This window comes from Nanorana parkeri, unplaced genomic scaffold, assembly GCF_000935625.1.
Source record: "Nanorana parkeri isolate BGI_ZX_2015 unplaced genomic scaffold, ASM93562v1 scaffold276, whole genome shotgun sequence".
NCBI lineage: Eukaryota > Metazoa > Chordata > Amphibia > Anura > Dicroglossidae > Nanorana > Nanorana parkeri.
This window is the reverse complement of record NW_017306544.1, coordinates 318352-336689: the sequence shown is the minus strand read 5'-3', so window position 1 is coordinate 336689 and position 18338 is coordinate 318352. Positions and strand designations below refer to the sequence as shown.

General features: G+C 43.9%; 1 protein-coding gene across 1 annotated transcript in view; it reads right to left on the bottom strand.

Annotated features, from left to right (window-relative positions):
- SLC6A17 (solute carrier family 6 member 17) overlaps nucleotides 1-14698 on the bottom strand; it is a 55200-nt gene extending 40502 nt beyond the window's left edge. The window contains exon 1 of the mRNA XM_018557262.1: nucleotides 14686-14698. The gene's annotated coding sequence lies outside the window, so the exon portion shown is untranslated. The remainder of the gene's footprint in view (nucleotides 1-14685) is intronic.
- Nucleotides 14699-18338: the final 3640 nt, after the last annotated feature.

Here is an 18338-nt window from a genome sequence, read left to right as displayed (position 1 = left end):
GGATGGGAGGGAGGGATCACAGGGCCTGTAGATGGATGGGGACATGGTCAGGAATATTATATATGGTGTTGTATGGAATATTAAGGACAAAGTTAAGTTATATGATAAATGTTGTTAAATTATAAATGTCAAAATCTGAATAAAGAATTAATAAACAAAAAAAAGCTCTAGTAAGGACAAATTAGGAGTGAAAGCTTATAGTAATGAACTGTAAAGCCATCAGGCCCCGGAGACTTTCCAGCCTTGGAAGATTTGAGCACTGCAAGAAACTTGACTGATGTTAAAGGAGAATCCAATGAGTCACGCATATGAGCCTCAAGAGAAAGCATATTGCTCTAGGCCAAATTAGAGGAAATCCTATCAAGTAAAGAATCCTGAGAGGCAAGGACGGAAGATGAGCTCAAGTTGTATAATTTCAAGTAATACTCCTGCAAGGCGTTGGCTATAGCTTTCGGAAGTGTAACTTTAGCGCCCTGGGGTGTAACATTTTACGGAGCGCATGAGAGCATCCGCTGGTCTCGAAGAGCTCTTGCCAAAAGTTTCCAGAAGCTCGGCATCCCTCTGCTGCTTAACACAGGAACCATGTTTATTCAAAACTCCCCTAATATAAGCTTTGTGGGCCTCCCAGAGAATAACTGGATCAGACTCATTTGAATCATTAGTTTCAAAGTATATGTTCAGTTCCCTGTTGAAATCCGCTAAGATAGAAGAGTCCTGAAGAAGACTGTCATTGAGGCGCCATTGCAACGATTTGTGAGAGGAGAGGCTAGAAAGAGCGACCTGCAGGAAGACCGATGCGTGGTCTGATCAGGTGATCCTCCCGATGTCTGAAGCAGTGATCAAAGCCGAATGTTGATGGGGAACAAAAAACATATCAATACGGGAGTACAAGTCGTGCGGCGTGGAGTAGAAAGTATAATCCCTAACATTCGGAGGTTGTAGGCGCCAAATGTCTACCAGTTGGGAATGGAAAAAGTAGCGAAGAATACGTTTACCCGCTGTAGGAGATGAAGGGGGAGGAACCGGAAGTAGAATCTATAGATGGATCTAGCAAAACATTAAAATCCCAACCAAGAATCAGAAGCCCCTCATAAAAAGTCAACAAGTCTAAGATTTTATCAAGAAATACACCTTGGTTAGTGTTAGGTGTATAAATAGCTGCAAAAATTACCGTAGTAAGGCCAAGTCGGCCTTTCAAGAATAAACAGCGGCCATCAATGTCGGTCTGGCAATCCAGGAATGTCCAAGGGACCTGTCTAGAAAGCACAATAAAGACCACTCCCGATTTTGAAGACGCATTACAGGAGTGGTAAGAAACTGGAAAATGAGGGTCCCTAAGTAAGGGGACATTGTCAGCTCTAAAATGTGTTTCCTGAACAAAGGACACACGAGATCTCCACCTCTTAAGGTAATTTTTTTTAAAAGTCTCAGTTTTTCCAGAGAATTAAGCCCTTTAGGATTAATAGTGACCAACCAGAGCTCCCCCATGTGCCAACAGCCGCAGAGGAGAAAGACTAAGCAAACAGAAGATGGAGTGAGAAATGGAGAGAGAGGGAGGTGAAGAATAGTAATGAAGCGCGAACAGCAAAAGTTGGAAGTGCATGTAGGGAGGATGGAGGACAAGAAAGAACAAAATAAATAACATTTTAAAAAAAAGGTGGGCGAAGGAAGGGTGGATAAAAAGGGAGGTAGTGCTGGGGCATAACCCAGCAAAGGTCGACGATCCAGAAGGGAAGAGGGAGCATACTCAAGCGGTGAGTATGGGATGCTAATTATGTCTGTAACATAAGCATTTAAGACAACCAACCAGACTGATGGACATCGGTCGACCTGAGAATGGACTGTCATACCACCAGAATGTGAGCCGAAGCAATCTAGATAAGCCTTGCTAACGTGTTTTCAGGATAACATCCTCTTCGTCAGAGCAAATGGCAAATGCAACAGACTTTTGCTACCACCACCACTATATACACTCGCTGGCCACTTTATTGGGTACACCTTGCTAGTACTACGTTGGACCCCTTTTGTCTTCAGAACTGCTTCAATTCTTCGTGGCATTGATTCAACAAGGTGATGGAAACATTCCTTAGAGAGTTTGCTCCATACTGACATGATAGCATCACACAGTTGCTGCAGATTTGTCGGCTTCACATCCATGATGCAAAGCTCCCCCAGCCTGAACCGTTGATTCGAGGAAGGATGGAGCCATGCTTTCATGTTGTTTACATCAAATTCTGACCCTACCATCTGAATGTCACAACAGAATTTGAGACTCATCAGACCATACAACCTTTTTCCAATCTTCTATTTTACAATTTTGGAGAGCCCTTGCAAACTGTAGCCTCAGTTTCCTGTTCTTGGCTGACAGAAGTGGCACTCGGTGTGGTCTTCTGTGGCTGTAGCCCATCTGCTTCAAGGTTCAATGTGTTGTATGTACAGAGATGCTCTTCTGCATACCTCGCATGTAAGGAGTGGTTATTTGAGTTACTGTTGCCTTTCTATCAGCTTGAACCATTCTGGACATTTTCTTCTGACGTCAACAAGGTATTATTGCCCAGAGAGCTGCCACTCACTGGATATTTCTCTTTTTCAGAAGATTCTCTGTAAACCTTAGTGATGATTGTGTGTGGAAATCCCAGTAGATCAGCAGTTTCTGAAATACTTAGACCAGCACGTCTGGTCTAAGTATTTAAGTGACTTTGAACCATGCCAGCTTCAAAGTCACTTAAATCACCTTTCTTCCCCATTTTGATGCTTGGTTTGAACTTTAGTAGATCGCCTTGGCCATGTATACATGCCTAATCGCATTGAGTTACTGCTGATGTGATTGGCTGATTCAATTTTTGTGTTAATGAGTAATTGAACAGGTGTACCTAATAAAGCGGCCAGTAAGTGTATAAATACAGCACACATTCAGAATTATATGATCTTGGTAATTAATTGCTAACTAACTGGGTGGAGCTGTGGGACTCGAAGTTCATCCTTGGCCAATCAAATGACGTTCCACACGTGTCATACCAGAACAATCTTTACCAAAAAGATAAATGGGGACATTTGGACTGCAGAACGCCGCTAGACGGAAGTGGCGTCACAGCCCGAGGATGTGATGCAGCGGAAGTAGGTGGAAATGAACACAGACACGTCTGAATGTGCATCTCTGTTACTGAGGAAGTGATGTATGGAGATGGGTGGAGACTGGACTGACAGCGTCCAGTAACCATGGGGATAAGAGTAATGTTAGAGGCACTTGGAGATATCGGTAGTGAAGCAATCCACCCTGTGGTAGGTGCCGGGCACATGCACAACTGTCACTAGTGACAGATAGATAAACTATGAAGCAGTGAATAGCAAGGTTGTGAGCGCAAAAACAAAATGTACAAAAAAATCCATTAAAATCTATAAATGCTTATACAAAGTCATATATATATATATAATATTCCCCATAGTTCTCTTTAGGGTAACGGCAGGACACAAATTAGCGTCCTCCCATCACCCCAAGCTCAGTATACCGCGAGCTGCAGCTCCCTATATACTGAGACGCCGCAGCTGAAGCGCATCCCGACAATTATGTCTGGATCCGCCCAGCTGCGTGAGTGACAGCTGGCTCTGCCTATCTAGAGGCAGAGCCAGCTGTACCTGCCCCTCCCCCATCCGTTCCGCCAGTCAGCGCTGGCGGATTGGAGTGGGGAGGGGGGAATTCAGCCCCTCCCCTGTCACGGCTCTGTGCCGTGATATGATCGAGAAGTGAGCGAACACCGGTATGTGTTCGCTCACTTCGCGATCTACTGAGCCGACCTGTGACAGTCTCATTGTCACACTTCGGCTAGAACTATGAGGTGAGTGAAAAGCACTCACCTCATAGTTCTCCTTTAGGCTGGGTTCCCACCTAGGCGTTTGAAATATGCGTGTATGACGCGCGTTTTGCGGTGCATGTTTTAACCATGATTTGCAGCCCACAAAATGCACGTCAAACGCACGTTTACGAGGGCTATCCGGCTGTATCCTAATGGATACGCGCGGAAATACGCCCCAAAGAAGCTCCTGTACTTCTTTGGGCATAGGTATATATACACAAACACAAATGCAGAGTTACATACAGTATGTACATATTATATATAGCCACTAGACCCATGTACAAAAAAAAGTGGGTGTACCCCTCTATATACTGTACATGGGATAGCCTGTAGTCATAAAACTGCATACAAAACATATATTGCTAAAAAAAATTGATTAATATTCAGATGATAATACTGGTGGAAAAATTCATAGTGCTGATAAAAATACTAGTGGTGGGAGCAAAAAAATTGAATGGACAACCATTATCAACAAGAGTACTTGTATACAGTATATGTATATAATTATGTATCCATCTATCTGGTTGGTTGTCTTGAATGCTTATGTTACAGACACCGTTTGTGAGTATTACTTTACTACGTTTTTATATGGACAAATAAAACAGTATATCAGGTGGAGAAGGCACTGTTCTTTGTTTTCTATCATGCCTATCTAATACTGGGTTTGACTGTCACATTAGCTGCTGCTGGTTTGTCCAGAACTAGTGACACGTGCACAGGGTGTTCTTCCCAGAATAGACTAAACACTGCAATTTCATCCTCACAGATGAGGGCAAATGTTTCCAGCAGGTCATTCACACCCATCCCAAACAGCATTACTGAAAACTCCCAAATGGGGTTAAGAGACCTAGCTACTAGCTTTTTGCTAGAGGGATTTGGTGGTACCCTCTGTGACCATAAGGAGGTTTGAGCCTATTATTAAATTGGAAATTCTCTTGTTCAATAGCGCAACGCAAATGCAGCCTTTCATTTAGGTGACCTTAAGTTGCCCTCCGTTGGCCAGGTCTCTTCAAATTCCAAAAAACAGAGATCTGCTAATCCGGGATTGTAATCTTGATAGTTCTTTATGAGCGGTGTCATAAACCGCTAATGCAAGGTAATGGTTTTGCCCAGTTCAGCTAATCCCCTAATAAATTAGCAATTGACAAGTTTTAGATAAACATTCCATGACACCCCCTAGAGGGCTGACAAAAAGATGCTGCAGAATCAGCTAGAAAGAGGCCCTTGTTTGTAACATCAAAGAAAGGAACTTCTGCAACATTAAGAAGTTTGCAACATCCCAGAAGAGTTCCCCTTTAATATCTGGAAATCATCTGTGCAAGCCTTGCTTGGAGAAGAGCCACTTGCTTATTGAACTCTGGACTCTGTCAGAACTCATAAACCCAGGACTGTTAAGTATTCTCTATTTATTCCCTTGTATTTTACGGTTTTATATTTTGTCTCTCTTTAGTAATATCTTTTTCTGTATATTTTTATTTTCTTATCTCTACACTCTAAGGCTGGGCTCACACCGGAGCGTATTTTTCATGCTTTTTCGCATTTTTTCGTTCAGTGAAACGCGCGTTTCACTGGCGGTATGATTTTTTTTCTTGTTTTTTTCCTTATTTTCCCTATTTAACATTTTTTTTTATTTCACTTTCAAACTTCTGGCCGGATCCGCCCCCCTGTGACGCGGCCGCTCACAAGGGACGGAAGTCGGCAGCCGCCGGAGGACACAGCAGGGATCGCGGACAAGGTAAGACCTGTACGCTGTATTCCCGAGTGTGGCTTGGGGTTACCACTTTGTTAACCCCGATCCACTCGGGAATACCAATGGAAACGCGCTGCAAAACGCCCCAAAGAAGCTCCTTTACTTCTTTGGACGTAGGGCGTTTTGCAGCGCGTTCCTACGAGCTGTAAAACGCCCAGGTGGGAACCATGCCCATAGGCAATCATTGGTTTTCACATGTTGAGCGTTTTACAGCGCGTAGGAACGCCCTGTAAAACGCGCAGGTGTGAACCAGGCCTAAATAAGACCTTAAAGTATCCTTGCCTCTGTGAAGAGCGCTACTGTAAAGTGAAACCTGTCATATTCCTTTCTGAGAGGACAGCCGTATCATAGGCCTTAAGTGTTTGAATTGTCACAGCACTTGCCGATTAAAAAAAAAAAACCCACACGGTGGCAGCCAACGTTTGGTGTGTAAAGGGTTAACTGCGGAGTTGACCAACCCTAGTGACGATCGCTCTCAGTCTGATCAGGGTAAGAGCGGTATCGCCATGTCCTTGTGACGGCTCGCTCGGTTCAGTACTGTGTATAGTCACATGCTATTGACATACAGCGGGTTCGGGCTGGGCATCCGTCATACCCTCCGCTTAGGTCCTTGATTGTTAGTGAATGGCTGACACATTATCCAACAACTCATCAAATCTGGGAATTAGGCATCAGTATTCATTTTCCTGTACTCCATGCAGAACCTGGTCTCTTGATCCTCTTTGGGGACCAGGACTACCAGTGGCATGCAGGCACTGTGGGACATCTGAATGATCCCTAACTGCAGCATTTCCTCTATCTCTTTTTCATGTGGACAGGCAGACTGTGTGATAGGAGGATGCTCCCCAGTGCGTGTTTTCTCACGCACAGTGTGCCAGGTGCATTTTCTCATGTTTCCCTGTGAATTTAACATGTAATGTGCAACCACATCCAGCAGCTGAGGTATCTGGGTGGAAGAGAGGTGTAAGTTGATCTTGAGCATCTTAACATAAAAGGCTTTCAGTTATCTACCTCCGCCTTACCAGGTGGTTGAGTCATTTAGGTGCTTTGTGGGTATGGCCCCTCCCATGCTGCCTCTAGTTTGTTTTGCTGCATTGGGAGAAGACCTTATACCTTCTGACTAAAGTCGTACATGCACTCTCCAGCAATACAGTCAAACTAATGTTTTTGTTTGGCTTGGGCCTGTGCCATGTTCTCCTGCACAATCCTAACCAGTCTCCTCAAACTAAACGCTGAACTATCCCTTTCTCAAACAATTCATCCCCACACAGCTACCTCCTCATGTATCACTTCCCCCTCCCCCTTAGATGAAAAGCTCTCATAGGCAGGGCCCTCCTTACCATCGTGTCTTGAATTGTATGGTAATATCTTCCCTATGTTGTAAAGCACTGCGCAAACTGTTGGCGCTATATAAATCCTATGTAATAATAATCGATTCATAGCCAGCGTCAAAGCAAGATGCACATGGAAGGGCTGTTCAAAAGCAAAAATCTCCCAGAACACCGATCAGCTAGCCTGTAAAAATAAAAAATACAAAAATTACAATCTAACTATTAGGGTTAAAAACAGAGGATTTAGCCGCACAACTTTGTGGCTTCCACATATTTTCCAAAGTTGTGCAAGGGAGGGGGGCGATGACGAAGCAGGCAGATTACATATGAAAGCTTTGGACTTGCATGGACCCGTTAAGAATCTTCAGATTGAGAATAGGGAAGAACTCCCCTTTGCTTTGGGGGCAGTGCATGGGTAGTGTAGAACCTGTGAAACTTTTTTGCCTTTGGGACAGGAACTGTGACCCTCTGAAAAAGAAGCTGACCTGGAGCAACGAATATATATCCTTCCAGTTTTGAGGAGATCTTCGCAAATTCAACAGCAGGCAGGAGGCAGGGAGAGAAACTCTGTACCCAGGCATAGGGAATGACACAGATCAGGGAGGCTGAGAAGGCCAATGCACATCTCCCCACTACTAAAAGTGGGGGTGCGCCTTCTCAGTGAAAAAGGCTTGTACTTGGATTTTTATGAGCTTGTGGGGCCAGGACTAGGGCTTGAACCCTGAAGCTTGGGAATGATAAAAGGAACTTTTCTGTTGGCTTGGGATTCTTATTCTGTGGTAAGAATGTGCTCTTGCCCCTCATGACTTCCCTAATTTAAATATCCAAGGGTTCGTTGAACAGGTGTTTTCCAGTAAACAGCATGCACTTGAGTTACTTCTTGCAAGGAAACTCTATAGACCAACATTAAAGCCATAGGATCCATCACATGTGGACAAACAGGACTACCATCCTGGAGATTTGTCTTAGGGTATCTTACAGGCCATCAATGCAGTAGTTCAAAGGCCACAGGAAAGAGCTCTAGCCTTTTTAGGGCAGAGGGGTGCATCAAGATGGACCCAGGGTCTCTGGCTATATATTCTGACCAATGCACTGCACTAATTCCTAACCAATGTTTTTTCCAACTTCTTATATAAAGTGTCACTATACTTTACCATAAATCTTCTTACTTAGCAAACCCTTAATATCAAATAAAAGTGCCAACAAGCACTCAAACAGGCATTATTCATAAAGTGCAAACAAAAAGTAAAACATGAAAAACAATAGAAAGTTAATGTGTTAAAACTACTAAAAGTCCATTCTTTAGTGTAAACTTTCTCCTTCTCACAATTAATTTATCAAAGTGCTTGCAGATGCAAAAAATATCATATTTATCCTCCACCACATCTTTTGACATAAAAAAAGTATTTAATCCACCGTGATCAAAGCAAAGCCTTTAGGAAACGCATTAACCAGAGTTATAGGGCTCTCCTACATAGGATGAGCCATAAACGGTTTATTACTGATGTTTCTCCTCTTAACCAGATCTTGTAACGGTCAGATAATGATCCCTCCTTTCAACTCTCTCTTATCCTGCAAACTCGATACCACACGATTCCTAGCTCAAAATAGAAATTGACATTACTCTCATGGTGTAGTATTTCTCAATTCAAATTTATTGAAGAATGAAAAAAAAACAACTTACAGATATGCAAATGCAGTGGCTAAAGGAAACGTATGTATGCTCCGCCCACCAGGCGCATTTTGTCACCACTGACTTTTTCGAGGGGAGATAGCGTGCATACAGACGTCTTCCGATTTCCCTTTTTTAATCCCGGACCATTACGCAACTCTATGCTGCAATTTTGAAAAACAAGAATATATATTCGTACATATATTACTTTAGTATATACATTTTTAAAAGCTTCTAAAAAAGTCATAAACATAAATTGTTAAAAATGTTTACTTTATCACATACCCTAATCGGCGCTGCGGTACTTTGACTGACGTTTATTCCGTCATGCAATGCTGTACTGAAATAATTTTTATACCATTGTTTAGGGACACATAGCACTTTCTTTTAAATGGTATTTAATAACCACTGGGGTTTTTATTTTTTACTATATAACAAAAAAGTACCCTAAATTTTGAAGAAAAAAAAACTTGTTTTCCTATGAAATGTAATGAAACATTTATTATTACACAATTGTTGGTAAAAGATAAAAGACGGGGTCAAGTCGGGTAGACACCAAACATGTCAAACTTTAAAATTGCTCACACCCACGAAATTGCAGAAAATGACCACACCCAAAGTTGGCCATAGGCGATGCTTTAAAAGCTTTTACCGCTCATCAGTTTAGTGTTATCAGTGATTGATGGCCCTAAAATTATTGCTCTCATTCCGATGTTTGCGGCGATATGTAACATGTGCGGCACAATAGGCAGAATCGTCCTTTTCGCACCAGAATGAGCCTGACGGCGGGGACCCTGCGAGGCCCTGAAAGTACACGCTATTGAATGACATTGGTGGTCATTAAAATGGACTATTGCTGAACACTACAGCTTGGTGTGCTGGTGACATCCTTTTCTACTTCAGATTTTCACTGCTTGCACCTATTTGCAATCTACAATAATCTGGTAAGGAGTGCTGCAAGATACACAAATTTTTGCATTAAAAAGTACTCAGGACACTGAATGAGCATGACAGCCCAAAAATGAACATTTTTAGAAGGGAAGATCAGGAATAACATGTACACATTTCTCTCTCTAGTACTGCACACAGTTATCTCAGAGGAGATTATAGGTAAGTTCACACTGGTCCATCCTTGTGCGTTGCAATAATGTGAGTTAGTTTAAGGAAGCCCATTCATTTTAATGGGCTGGGAACGCAACAAAAATCAGACATGCAAGTTATTTTTGAAGCAGCATATGGTAGTGCGTTACTGTGCATTGTGGTGCTCTGCAATGCATTAGCGTTGGAGGTGTGTTGGGAGCCCAAACAAAGACTGTTATTTTATTTTTTTCCAGGATATCTGCATTAGTGCCCATCAATTATTATTAATGTCATGGGGTGTATTTGTTTGCAGAGCTGTCGGCTCTGTGAAAATGTCAGTTTTAGATTTGCACCGCATTATGGCTACTAAATGAAACTAAGGAGCATAAGAAATTATTGTGCACCTTGGCTCCATCTAGTGGCCATAATGCGGTGCAAATCTAACAGGGTTATTCACAAAAGGGTGAAGAGTTTGGAGAAGTGAACAATCCAGGACAACACAGCTGAACTGGAAAGTGAGCTCAAATGGGGAATTGTACCAGTTCAGCTATGTTGTCCTAGATTGTTCACTTCTCCTGCCTTCTCCAAACTCTTCACCCTTTTGTGAATAGCCCTGTGAGGGTGTCACAGAGCAAACAGCTCTGCATGTTTTATAAATATATCCCACTATTTTTACTTGTGTTCATTGTAATTGTATATATAATAAATAAAGTTGGTTTTAGTGGAAAGTTGTTATAGAGACAATATTGATGTGAGAGAATCTGAAAAGATAAGTACCACAAGTAAGGCCCCGTTCCCATGTAGCGACTTATCGCGCGATTTCCGCCGCGATATCGTGCATTTTTGCTGCGCGATATCGCGAGAAGTCGCCGGCTAATGATAGTCAATGGAGCTGTCTTAGCTCCATGTCGCGGTCGCAAGTCGCTTCTACCGGACCCTTTTTTCGGCGGATTTTGCTGGAGCCCGACGCGGAGAAGGTCGCGCTACCATCGCTGGATCGTCGCTGGAACGTCGCCCCGAAAGTCGCGCTATCCCGGCCGCTGCAAAGGTATGTCGCTACATGTGAACTAGGCCTAAGGGAATTATAAGAAATGTATGTATATAAATATTTCCACTCCATACCAACTCCGTACCTTTAGGATAAAGACCCTCCTGGGGTGAAACGCATCAGTTGAAGAAGCAGTGTGAGGAGGATGGTATCATGTGCTATGCATGGTACACTGGGAAATAAAGTTTACTGATAAAAAAAAGATTTGCTGCAGGTGCAAATTTTCTGCACTGCTTGTCTGAGTCTTCAGGGAGATGACAGACCTGTGTGGCTACAGCAGCCCCAACAAGAGGTGAGCAACCCATGCCATGCGTTGTGGTGCACGGCAACGCATGTGCATAGGGTGCGTGCGTTGGCACTACAACACACTAACACATGTAATGTGCATGTTACTGCAACACAACACTGGGCCCTTAACCCCTTCATGAATGAGCGTGTTTTTAGTTTGTTAGTAAATGACTGACGCATTTTTGACATTTTTGCTTTGTAATATATTTTCTTACAAAGTGCACTCACACATATTATATGTTGTTTTTTTAGAGGACAGATAGGGCTGTATATTTATATCACATATGTGTACCTAACGCCTCACTTGGGACAAATAAAATATAAAAAAAGAGGAAAAAACGTAAAGAAAAACACTTTTTCCCCAGTTTTGATTTGTAGTTAGCTAAAAAAAATGCAATAAATGCAATCATTTATTTGTCCTTTATTTGGAAAAACCTCACATCCCTAGGATTCTAGAAATGTTTCTGTACTTCTCGGTCTAAAACTAAAACCTAACATTTTAATATTTTTTTCTCTAAAAGCTAAAGCTAAAAGTGGTCACCTGGCATACAATGGTACTTTCACAAATGTCACACTTAGCGACAGTGACATACTTTGAGCATCACTGTCATGAGGGGGTTATAAAAAAAAAAAAAAATTAACCTCAAAGTGAAAAACAAATCTGCAGCTCAGCTGCAGATTTTCATTGTAATGGGTTAATTTTTAGATCAATGATAGTATAAAAATATATTTAAATAAATCATTTTTATTTGTTACATTTATTTTTTACAATTTTCACTATTTTTTTTAACTTTTTACATTTTTATTTAATGTAATTATTTCAAGCAGTCATTGTGAATGAATCTCACTATTACTGCTTGATAAATTAATCAATTAATTTTTGGTTATTATCAGGCTGCTTCAAACTTAAGAACAGCCAATAATAACCTTAGTGACACTGATCCTGCAGCATTTCAGGATCAGCTATCACTAAAGGTTTTCTGATCGTTCCAACAACGATCAGAAAACTGCAACATTGTTTCAGGAATAGATACATTATGTTTCTATTGCTGAAAGTTAAAAAAAAAAAAGCCGGTGTACATCGGGATTTCCCGATCTATACAAGCTGTCACAGTGACGGCAAGAGCTGCAAATTCGGCGCTGCCCTCACTCTCAGACACCCGATTCCTTAATCTATACTGAGGCATCTATTAATGAATGGTAACTACTGCTTTTCAGCGGTTACCAGCATTGTAGAGCAGCAAATAACTGGTCACGTACAGCGTACGTGGCCAGTGATTTGAGCACTTCGTGACGGGACGTACAGTGTATGTCTCCTGTCACGAAGGGGTTAAAGGTAATATTTTTTTCCTTCGCTTTTTTTTTCTATCCATGGAAGCTGATGTGAATGCAGTGCAAAAAGGAACTTCACCTACCCCCCTTATGTCCATAAAGTCCAATGACATAGCAATCTACAGCAGCGTTTCACTGTAAATTCATTCTTTTAATCGAAAATATATCAAATCATAATGTGCAGATACAATATCACAGAATTACCATGCGCCTCTGTTTTCACACATACCAGGTACTGGTGGGTATTATATTCTGACTGCTAAAATGCTTACATCAGGCACAAGAGAAAACCCATTCAAATGTCCTAACATTGTTTCCACCATGAAAACCTAAATAAGAATAACAGACTAATGTAATACACAGGGCCGGATTTACTCTCTCCGCTGCCCTAAGGCCAGGTTTCTCAGGCTAGATCAGGGGTCTCAAACTCGATTCACTCGGGGACCACTGGACAAAATGTGTTTTCCCTATGGGAGCCGCTTGCCAAACTTCATACACACACAGAAATATGCACAACCCCCCACAACCAGAACTACAAACACTAATATATCCACAATAAGACCCCATTCACACATGTAAGTTTAGGTGCAATTAAGCATTTCTGTGTCAGGAACTTGCATATTCCTGCAGCAGTAATCCCTAATCTGCTGTTTACATGCAGCAACTGTCACCCATTCAAGTTAACGATCAGGTGACAGCCGCTGCATGTAAACACCTTTACACCGCATGTGCAGGCGATATGATTTCATGCTGTTAGGAATCAATCACTATCCCTGGATACATTGATTGTGCATCCGGGGAGAATGATTCCTAACAGCATGTAATCATATCACACACCATTACATGCGGTGTGCAGGTGTTTACATGCAGTGGCTGTCACCTGATCATTAACTTCAATGGGTCACAGCTGCCGCATGTAAACAGCACATTAGGGATTCCTGCTGCAGGAAACCGCAGGTTCCTGATGCAGGAATACCTAATTGCACGTAAACTTACAGATGTGAATATTCTCCCCCATTCCCCGCCCTCCCACACAAAATAATATGCTCCCCCTGTTGCTCGCCCTCCCACACAAAATAATATGCTCCCCCCATTCCCACACAAAATAATAGCCCCCCCCCGTTCCTCGCCCTCCCACACAAAATAATATTCTCCCCCATTCCTCGCCCTCCCACACAAAATAATATGCTCCCCCTGTTCCGCGCCCCCCCCCCCATAAAGCAATATACTCCCCCCATGTTCTCTGTCATGTCCCCACCCCCGACATATAAAACAATATACTCCTCCATTTTTTTCTGGGTTCATGCAGCATCCTCGATTTTCTTTTTAGTTGGTGCAACTATCATGTATGGTTCCGTTCACACAGCCACATCGACCATTTGTGAATCAAAAGACTACAAGACCCTTCTGCCACTGCGGTAGATCTAAATGGAGCACAGGTGCATGGCATCAACGCACTTGTAGTCCATTAGGAACATCCTCTAGCCCCATAGGCGAAGGTCCGTACCGCCGTGCGGACAGGAACACTTTGCTGGAGCCTGTGCATTGCACTTTGCAGGCTCCGATGCAATAAAATGAATAAATGAACCAATGTGTGTGTATTTATTCTCCAAAAAGGTGGAACGTGCCTTTAAAAATAACCATAATCAGCTCTCCTGCCCCCAACGTCCTACCTAGACCATAAACACGTCAAGAGGCAATATCATGGCTGCAGGAATGACACATTGAAGTCAAGGTCACGCTGTAATTAGAACGCCCGGGGTAGGATAGCCGTCTGGCTGGTCAGGCTTCATCAGCCTGAAGGGGGAATGGAGTGCGCACCTCACCAGGTGACACATTTTAGGTTATCAGGGATGCAATCTCTCTTTCCTAAACATCTATATGGTGGCAAAAAGCCACATCCTCCCTAGCCCTGCCCACCTCATCACTACAACTGGCATCCGAACAGGAGCCACTTTAATGCCCTTCCCAGGCAGAGGCATCTAAGACAGCCCTGCAATGTCACCTTGTCGCCCACCTAAAAGCAAACAGTGGCAACCCCCTTCCCTCGCTGGTGACCTAGAGCCCTGTAGGACACACAGGAGGAGGATGGCGCACTTACCCGCTGCCGCGTGTGTGGAAGCGAGGAGGGATGCGCTCGGACTGAGTCAGGTGAGGAACAAGCTCACACGGATGGAAGCTGACAGGGAAACAGAAGCCTGGCTCCATTCACAGGGAGCTGCTCACGCAAGCGTGACGACAGGACCCAGGGGACCACCCCGATCAAGAGAACCCGAAACCACTCCCCAGGACCTACAAAGTGACTGCTTCCCCTGGCGGCATCGGCTTACCTGGTGCTGGCGGGTAGCAGCATGCTCTCCTCATCTCCACGCAGAATGGCTCTGATGGATGCAGTGCTGACGCAAAGCTTGAGTCACTCACAAATGCTTGTCAGTCGTGAATGGGAACGTGTGAAAGTTGCGGGTGGGGGAGGACAGTCACGAGGCTGAAGCTGATCATTCTTTTTCCTTTATCCTTCTCTCCGGCTAAATATGTATTTGCTGGGTCAGATGTCAGACATGGAAGATGTCACACGCCTCATAGCACCATTCATTCCATGGGGAATTTGGAAACAAAGCAAGCCGTCGTTTCCTTAAAGCCAAAACTAACATTTTATTTATTGCAGCTCAGCAGTCCTATGATGTGGCGGCTGCATTAGTCCCCCTTCACATGGGTTGAACAGGAGGGTATCCGTGTCCAGATTTCCCCTCCGTCTTGTAATGGAGGAAAGTACTCAAACTGGCCGACCCCACGGTGGTCTACTGGGAGTCAGGGATAATCACATTACCCCCGATCTGGCACCATCAGGTCAAGCGAAATGGAACACTGTTCCATTTGTTTTTCCAGACCTGGCCAGAATGGGGGGTAACTGGGTGTAAACAGACGCCCGTCCATTTAGACCCAGGTGCCCATAGACTAGGATTGGGCATCCAATTGGGTCCACCTGAAAAACTGATACAGAGGGACCCAATTGGATCTCCCATGTGAAAGGTGCCTTAGGCACCTTGCAGACGAGCGGTCCGATCAAGTTCGCTGGTCAGTTTTTCAACCAGACCCGATCGGATGCGCTATGGAAAGCTGTGTTTTAACACCCGGTTAGCTCCGGCTTGGTGTGGTAAAACAAACGGATCACTGATACGCTTCGACGGCCTGTATCCTGCCAGACCAGGGGTAATCTGATGTAAACAGACACATGTCTGTTTACATCAGATTCCCCATAGACCGACATGGGGTCCGGCGCTTTCAGTTTCCTCTATCGCAAGTCATGGATGTCCACTCCATACTGCTCTGATCAGGAGATAATCTGTTGACGGATCCTCTCCTGATTGGCCCATGTAAAAAGGGTGTTTAGTTTCTTCGCTTTGTCCTTTTTTATTTTACCTTGTGACCTTGCTAGTAACTGGTGATGTGCAGGGGCCTGGTCACTGACACACCCCTCTCTGCCCAATCAGTTGCCTCAGGGGCATTCCCTTACCCTTTGTGACATGTAGCTGGGAGGGGGCATATCAGTGACAGTTTTGTGTGGACTTAGTTTTTTACTGCGCCCGCACACATCACTACTGTTCCTTTTCCACACACTTCCTGTTTTAGGGTGACAACACTCGCTTCTGCACTGTATAATGGAGCAGTGTTGTCACCCTAGACTGCTCTCCTGATTTGTCACACGTGGACTTGCAGGAATTGGCCAAAATGTGATCCGTGGGTAGCCTTGTCTCCTGGACTAAAGTCGAACATTTGACTTTTGTGGAAGGGACACACTGCAAAATTGTTGGGAGAGCAGTGCTTGCAGCCAGTCAGCTGGCTACTGTCAGAATACAAAGGACACACTGTTAGCGTGGGTGAACGAATCGATCAGAATAGTTCTGTTCAGCCTCGTAGGGTGAACGATTTATATCTGCATTTACCCAGCTTAAGTCCTCTCTTCATCTCCATTACATGGGGGAAAGGAGTTAGCAGATTACAAAAGAAAGCTCAGAAAGGCAGATACGATTTGTGCTTTCTGTTAAGCTCTCAGTGAGGCCCGGTTCACACCTGAGCGTTTTACCGCGCGTTCGATCGCGCGGTAAAACGCCATATGCCCAAAGAAGTACATGAGCTTCTTTGGGGCGTATTAACGCGCGTATCCCGCTGTATCCATAAGGATACCCGCTCGGAAACTCGCGGTTGCCGCGTGTTTCTTTTACCGCAAATCGCGGTAAGAAACGCAGAGTTTCCAATACGCTGAGTTGTGAACCCAGAATCAGTGACCAGGGCTCTGCACTTCTAGCAAGGTTAATAGGTTTTTTCTGTACTTGCTGAAAATGTCTGTAGCCTGAAAAGAGAAAATGTATGCAGCTACCACATGGAAGGGTTGGTAAGCTGCAATATATTACATTTAGATATCCATAAACCCTCGTTCACATCTCTGTGATGCGGGAACTTGTGTTATAAGTACACTTATCCTTTAGTCCCCTTTAAGGTTATGTGATCGCTGCCTCCCTACACTTGCATAGATCAATACTCAGCTGTTCCAATACCTCAGTTGTTTGTTGACATCCATTGCTTTCTATGCGGCATGTCTCCCATCCTGGAGCTAGAGGTGGTTGAGCCCCATAGAAGTAAATGGGGTTGTGCTGAGCAGGTGTGCACAGGGGGAAGTCCACCACAGGATGTCAACAAACAACCAAGGCCACACCTCGGGGAAGGAGCAATGATGTCACCTTAAATGGGCCTAAAGGATAAGTGCCCTTTGTTTTAAAGTGTACCTCTCCTTTAAATCTTTGTAGGGGGCTCATAGCCCACTTCTGGACTTATCTGGCGGGAATACACAAAGCACACATGGTCTTGTATATAGACCATTTTTGCTTATCCTAGGGCTCAGATTAATGGCCAGTTCACACCAATTACAGTGTGTTCCAGATCAGTAGCTGCTGTAACGGACTGTCATCGTTCTGGGGTGGCATGCATCATTTTTTTTGCGTTTGCACTGGACCAGAACGCACTGCGGACAGGGTGCTTGGCTGTGATGATTACTTTAATGCACCGCCACGCCCCCCTTCCGGCCTCAGAGCGAAGGGGGGAGTTTAGTGTGCGTTGACTGTGCTTTGTGTATTTCTGTGAGATAAGTCCAGTAATGGGCTGTGAGCCTCCTACACAGATTTAAAGGATAGGTGCACTTTAAAACAGTTGGCCCCACTGGCTGTCAAAATACCTGAATAATCTGATTGGATGCAGGCATTGTTCAGGTGTTTTGAGAGCCAGCGGGACCGACTAGCAAGATACTAAAGCTCGGCCCAGTGGGAGATTCCTCCATCCACACAGTTTAGTGTAGATGGAGGAATCTGTTGCACTTTTCCCATGTGACCGTAGAAAATCTGCAGATAATCTATAGGTGTACGGCCAGCTTGAGCACGTTTTTCCACACACTCTTGCTCCTAACAATTGGTCTCCTCCTCCTAGCAAGCTCAAGCCTGTGAGCACAATGGAGGATACAGGAGAGTCAAAGCTTGATGCAAAGACATTCATCCGCCCGTTGATGCCCACAAGAACCTCTGATGCCTGTGACACCCATTACAAGAACTGGGAGCAAGTGGCAGAAGTGGGGGAAGAATGTGGGTGTGATGTTTCCTAGGCTGGGAAGCTCAGATATCACAAGACACCAAAACGTCACACAGAAAGCAGATACAAGGACAATGAGGGCATATGATGTCACAGATGATACTGCACAAAACAAGAAGGCCTAAAGCTGAAAATACATTAAAAATGCTTCACAAATGTATGTTCACATGCACAGAAGCAGACACAAAAAGCTTTGAGAGGACTCAAAAGAGGACTGCACATATTACTGTACCTACATGGTTTGAACTGAACTCAAAGGACGCAAGGCAAACTGCCTTGTGTTGGTAAACACAGTCCAACGCTGCTGCTGTAAACAAACCCTTAAACGTAAATGTTTAAAAAAAAA